The 6,854-nt window shown below is 36.5% G+C and overlaps 1 pseudogene; it reads left to right on the top strand.

Annotated features, from left to right (window-relative positions):
* Positions 1-1,771: 1,771 nt before the first annotated feature.
* On the top strand, positions 1,772-1,872 carry LOC113912122 (annotated as a pseudogene).
* Positions 1,873-6,854: the final 4,982 nt, after the last annotated feature.

Below are 6,854 nucleotides of genomic sequence, written 5' to 3' on the forward strand. Positions count from 1 at the left end.
ATCCCAGTGAGTGGGCAATGCAAAGGAGGGCACAGGCAGAGGGCAAATTCATTGTAGTGGTACTCAGGGCCCAAGAATCAGGCAGCTCCTGACTTGAAACCTTGGTTAACTAAGGTCCTTGATGCCAGTGATGCCCTAGTTCTTGTCACTTTCTCATAGCCCTACAGCCCTAAATCCCTGCCAGTGAATTCTCCTTTGACTTAAGATATTTAGGGTTGGTCTTTGCTGCAGGCAACCAAGAACTCAGACCAAGGCTGCGACATACAGCTATCTAAACTGTACTTTGTACAAGAGAACCCAGCAAAAGAAAGTGTAGTGGCTGAAATCTAGCCTGTGCTCCACTTGCCAAGCTTGTGGGGCTACATTCTGCTGAAGGCAAGGGTGGCATTTTCCAATTTCCTTAGAGGCATTTATAAGTGGGCAGGGGCCCTGCCCCTGACTGATACGGATCCCCATTTTTCAGTTGTAAAACAGAGGCCTAGAGATTAAGTCATTGACATATAAACTATGATTACAGTAATGTAATGATACTACAATGGGCTATTCTGCTGCCTTTCTATCTGTAGATTGAACCACCTATTTATTCCTGCAGGGAAAATGTGAAAGGACAAGAAATGTTCTTGTACAGTTCATCCTTCTATAATTGGGCCTACCACAGTCCGAGGTACTTGTAATTTGCATTCAAGTATTAATAGGGTTGGAATTTTAATTTAAAGTATATTTACAAATATCTAATATTCTGTGTTATACTAGTTTTTAATTAACCCTTCATATTCATCATCACTAGCAGAAAAACAACTCAAAGAATTTAAGAACTTTCCAAGTATCTTTAATTTCCTATAAACTGAATTTTTCCAATTTTACAGAGATACTGCGGAAGGGAAAAGATCTCCAATTATGCTGTCCAGAGCTCTTATTCTAATCTCTTCAATTTTCACATGATAGTTTTTACATTTCCCGCAGGTCTTTTCTCCCCAGCTTAGATCATAAATTTATCTGGAGAATCTGTGGGCTAGTATGTATACCGTGCCTGGTATGCAAATGGTATTTATTGTTAACAAGGAAATTAGAGCACCACCAGTTCTTCCATTAGGAATCTAACAGTTATGCTTCTTTTCCTTTTACCATATTAAATCCTTCAGTCTTCTTTTCATGTTACTTTAAGATGATCAAAATCTTTTGTTTCTACTTCTCCTTCCCATAAAAGAAAATTAGATTTGTTTTCAGGCTTTAATCCTGAGAAGATAATGTGAACCAACTCTGTTTTCATTACTGTCCAGTCATTCCATCAATCACTGAAAAGAATCACTAAAAGCAATCAGCGAGCAAGGTCAACAGCACTCCACAGAGGATCAGTGCAATAGTACTTCAGCAGATCAAAATGAAGACTGGGAAAAAAATGGCAGTGCTTCGCAGTCCTAAGAGGCCCAGTATGGCTTCTTAGGAAGTTGCCTCTAAGCAAGAAGGGAGAAGATGATTGAGGGAAGGGAATTATCTTTATTATGTAGCAGGTCTTCTGGTACCAAGCTTGTTCATGTAACAAAGAGTTGGAAGTTTCATTTGGGGGTTAGGGTCACCAGCTCTTGGTACAGTGACTCAGGTTTTGGACTTTGAGACAAAAAGTCTAAACTTTCATAGGTCCTGTTCTGCTCTAGCAGTTTGTGTTGTCATATCCAATGAAGAACTGCAGAATCTTTCACAAACATAGATACCAGTTGGGGTTAACTTGTTGTCAGTGACAGAAACCAACTTAACTTAAAAGGGACTTTGAACAACTATACTTTCAGGGATCATTTCTATAGTTCATTAAAAGGGACTTTGATGAAGTAAGAGTTAAGAGAATCAAAGATGATGTTGAAGTGCCAAGTTTGAAAAAGATAGAATCCAAGATACCCTGGTAGGGAGAAGAGTCTCAGAAGCAGGAATGGAATTCTGACAGTTCTTCCTATCCTTTTCTCTCTCTGAGATAGAAAGTCTGAGAAAAGAGTTTAATTGGCCTAGAACTGGCCACAGGCTTTCATCCTTTTGTCTTGGGCTGAATAGGGGACCCTAATTCTTGGCTTCCTGAAGACTGGAGGGGAATGATGGGGAGGTGGTGGTGTTAACTACCCATAAGGAAACCTGGGTATTGTTATCAATGTAAGGGGCAATGCATTGTGGGTGGCCAAGTTGAAACCAATGTCCACTGTGGTGTTAAAACAGAAATTGTTTTAACCCAAAGGCCAGGAACCATCTACATATATTATATATATATATATATATATATATATATATATAGAATTATATATATATAACAACTTATATAACACTGTATAGAGCACATGTAGATTTTGTATGTAAGTTAACAGCTTAGTTTCAGTAAATACACAGTGCCTGATGCATGGTAGCTACTCAATAAATGTTTTTTTAAACGAATTTCTTCTTCAGTGCTATTTGTTCTCATCACTTCCTTTATACCATTTATATTTCCTAATATTTAATAACTATTCCTTATTCTAGATTGATGAAGTTAGAACACCCAAAAGAGAAAGTTCAATGCAGTGGAAGGAGTACTGGAGTAGAAGCTTTTCTTGCTTCTGCCCTATGTGACCTTGGGGACAGGTCACATAGGGCAGAAGCAAGGAAAGCTTCTATTGATTTGGGTTTATTTCTTCAACTGCAAAATGAAGTGGTAGAGGTAGATGTGCCTTAGGAATCTGTCCAATTCTGTAAGTCTAACATCATGGTGACAAATATAAAGATGCCTAAGACTTAGCAAATTTAGAAAAAAAATCTTTATAATTTTCACAGTATGTAGTGGTCATACCCTGAATCTGGACAGAAAGCAAAACCTAACTTACTTGGCAGTACTTAGGAGAAATTGCCAATGTCATAGAAAATCTAGATCACTGTTATCAAACTTTAAAGAAAGGCAGTGAAATCGATTTTTCAAATGAAATCCTACATTGAATCCCAATGTCTAACACAAGTAAAAGTCGAAAAGGTCCAAATGAAACAAAGGAGGATGTGTGGACCCCTATCCTCACACCTTCATTCACAACCTCCTGGAAATAAGAAATACTATTAGACATCACTCATCAAATTCCTGACTGAATATGCTAGACTTTTCTGTACCTTGTGACAGTTCTAAAATGAGATTACCAATTTCATTCATGCAAGAAAAATTAAGGAAAAAGCTTTCCAAGGAAAAGGAAAAGTATATATGCTTTCAATGGCATTAAAAAAGAGACAATTGTAGTCTATCAGCAATTTTAATTTGAAAAACAAAATAAAATCTAACAGCAATTAATCACCTATGCTACTGTCAACTAGTAATATACAGACTGAGACTATTTTATCAGTGAAAACTTAGCTTCCAAAATGTTTTACTAATTTAACGAGCTAAATTGTAAAATATGAAGAAACTTCTCCAATATATAAATCAATAGAACATAAAATTCTGCTTATAATTTTTATACATTTTAGCAAGACTTCTTTATCCCATGAAAGGTTTTTCCTATAGTCCTGCTTCAGAGGAAAGACACATGTCTCCAAAGCCAAAGTAATTTAGCATATCTGTATCTATCTATCTATATGTGTATATATTTAGATATATATACCCTGTTCTTAATCACCAAAGGGGAAATTACTGAAAAATATTAAATGACCTAAACACAAACTGTCATCTTTGTGATTAATGATAGTGACCTTCTTAGCCCTAGCAAAGAAAAGCAATTGCTCTTTTCATAAAATCTGTCCATTCCTCTACTTGGAAATATCATCATCAAAATCACTAGGATATAGCCTATCAACTTGGACCACAGGTTTCCACACACAAAATGCAATGAGTCTTTGATTATGAGCTCTGCAAAGTTCAAACATTCTTATTAGTAATCTTCATTTATCAACACTAATGTAGATAAGAGAACATCATTTTACCTTAAGGATTACTCTTGAAAACATAGGATTCACGTCATTAATGTATTGAATAATTTATGAACAATGATGTCATATTTTGGGCAAAGTAAAAAGTTACAAAGATTTTTCTGCAAGACATTCACTGCAGGCAACAACTATATATATATATATATATATATATATATCACAGTCATTGGTGATCGTCTGGCAAGATACAAGGTTTGAATTATCTAGGTACAACCAATGAGATGACACGGCCTATTGTAAGGATTTTTGCCTTATAACCAAGAAGGAAGGTAAAAGTCATCTCTGTTAAAAAAAAAAAAAAAGTCTCTCCTCTATTTCCTGGTCTATACTGACTCTGCCGGACCTTCTGAGGGCCTGACTTGTTGAGGATGAGGTGGGCAAGCCTTCCAGGTACCAACTGGTAGAAAGGCCCCTGGTGTGTTCAAGCAATTGAGTATAATGACTTTCTGCTTAGTGATTAATCTTTCATTTACTTTTCAGAAGTGACCACAATAAGACATTACTGAAAATCAAGTGATGTAAACTGAGATAAGCAGAGGCCAATTATAATGGGCTTTATGAGTTTAGTATTATGCTGCTTTAAGAAGTCCTTGATGGCATTTAAAGATGACATGGTCTAAATTTCAACAAGATCCGTTTTTTACAGAAAAGACTGCAGGGCAGAAAAAGTAAAAGTAGGGAGACTAGTTAGGTGATCATTACAGAAAATCCTAGTGAATGATAGTGGTGGTTTAGATTGATACTAGAAAGCGGGAGTAGATAGATTCTGAATTTATCAGTTGTTTCTGGATACCAGTAACCAAATATCCAACCTAAGATGTCTTAAATATATTTGTATGCTTATTTTACAGGAAGTTTAGTGCCACAACAGCGTCAACGGTTTTATCAAAAGAATCACATTCTTCCAGACTAATTATCTTAGGCCTCAAACTGGAATAGTTGTTAGATAACTGCCACTAGCAATGAAGACTACATGCTCCTTATTCACACCTATAGAGAGGCTTGCTTTATGTGGCTACTTCATAAGCCAGGATTCCTCTTTGCCAGATGCCCCTCGCCGATTATTGGCCCATATTTATTTAAGCCTGCCCATCCATTCATTTGTATGAGAGATGGAGTTATGATTGACTAAAGATTAAGCAGAGCTCACCCTGAACTGTGTATGGGGTTGACTTGCCTTGAGTCACATGGCTTATGTGCAAAGATAGATACCTGAGGGAAAAAAATGAGGATTTGATAGAAAAGAGTAAGGGGGAAATAGATGCTCAGTAGGCAAGCAGGGGTATCAACTACATGGGATAATGCTTTGCAGGTGTTGACATGGCTTGCCACTAGATTAAATACAAGAAGATTTCAAGAACAGTTCTTAAAAGTGTTGGCTTCAGCAATTGGGCAGAAGGTGGAGTATTTACTGAGATGCGAAAGACTGGATGAAAGATCAGGTTTGGGAATAATCACCCATTATAGATACTGAAAGGGTGATCAAGTTGTTAGTGGATATGAAAGTTTAGAACTTCAAGGAGAGGCAAAAACAAAATAGAAAATGAAATCATACATATGGAGATTTTTTTTTAAGCAACTGAGACTGGACGAAATTACTAAAGAGAATGTAGTATAGATAGAGCAAGAAGTGGATACACGATAGAATCTAGATCTATGCCAAGATTTAGAGTTGGAATACAACCAGAGCCATTAAGGCAGCTAGAAAACTCAAGTCTAATTCCCCAGCATCATCTGTGTGGGTAGATGGAGAGTAGCACAAATTGTTAGCTCTCTGCCAAAAGAATGGAAGATGGGCCCTCTCTCAACTTGGTAACTGTGGGACAGAAAGGATATGGCTATCCTTAAAAAGTACAGGATAGATCATGATATGTCATAAAAAGGCATTATTAATACACCATACAATCCTTCAAGAGTGTTGGCTCATTATCATAGTTCTCTAGATTAAACATTTCTAGTGAAAACAGGAAGAAGAGACATGGCATCCAGTGGCAACAATTCTAATCCAAGGCCTGATGAAAAATACTGACCATTATTACACCTACAATTTAAATTCAAAACGATTTCAAATGGACTTAAGTGATTACGGAAAACGACAAAGGAAAAAAAACAACCCAGGATTCTAGTCTTTATCTGACACCTATTAGCTATGCAACCATGGCCCCTTTCACTTCCTTATTTTCTATGAGGTGGTTTTCTATTTGATGAAATGTTTACAACAGATAGGCCCTTCCTGCCTGCTTTGGCAGGGCTGTTGTGAAGATCAAAAGTTAAAGAATCTATTAACTTTTGTAAAGTCCCACAAAAATAATTTCCTTCAGCTGCCTGACTTGTCTCACTTTCTATCATTGATGGCTTCATCATCCTGACACCAAACACCAATTTTCAGGTACTCAATCCTTAACAGAAAAGAACACCCAAACTAAATTTTGAAATTTCATTAAGAACAAAACACTAGATAACTAATGAAAACCCATTAAAGCCTCTGCCCAATTCCTGTAAGGTTTCAAAATTGTACCTTGCACCAATTTAAAGTCATATAAGGTGGCCAACCTTCTGGGTAATAATCTGAAACTGTCAAACTGACCACTAATATGGTGTCTAAAGATAATCACTGACCAGAGTACCAAGAACATATACATCAAAATATTTCTTCACATGCCACAACAGTAGCATGGTTGCCTGTGCTGCACTACAGGATTATAAATATATAAGATGCTTTTATATTTTCCAAAGTTCTCTTATTCCTTAGTCTATCTGATCATCTAGCAGTTCTTCAGGTAGGCAAGGCAGATTTATGCTTGTCTTAGGAGAAAAACTTATGTTCAAAATCATTTTGAGACATAACTTTCAGGCACCCAATTTTATTTTGGTGTTAATACATCATGTCACATAAATTTTACACTTTAAATTATTCAACAGTTCTGCTA

This window comes from Zalophus californianus, chromosome 12 (genome assembly GCF_009762305.2).
Source record: "Zalophus californianus isolate mZalCal1 chromosome 12, mZalCal1.pri.v2, whole genome shotgun sequence".
Classification (NCBI taxonomy): domain Eukaryota; kingdom Metazoa; phylum Chordata; class Mammalia; order Carnivora; family Otariidae; genus Zalophus; species Zalophus californianus.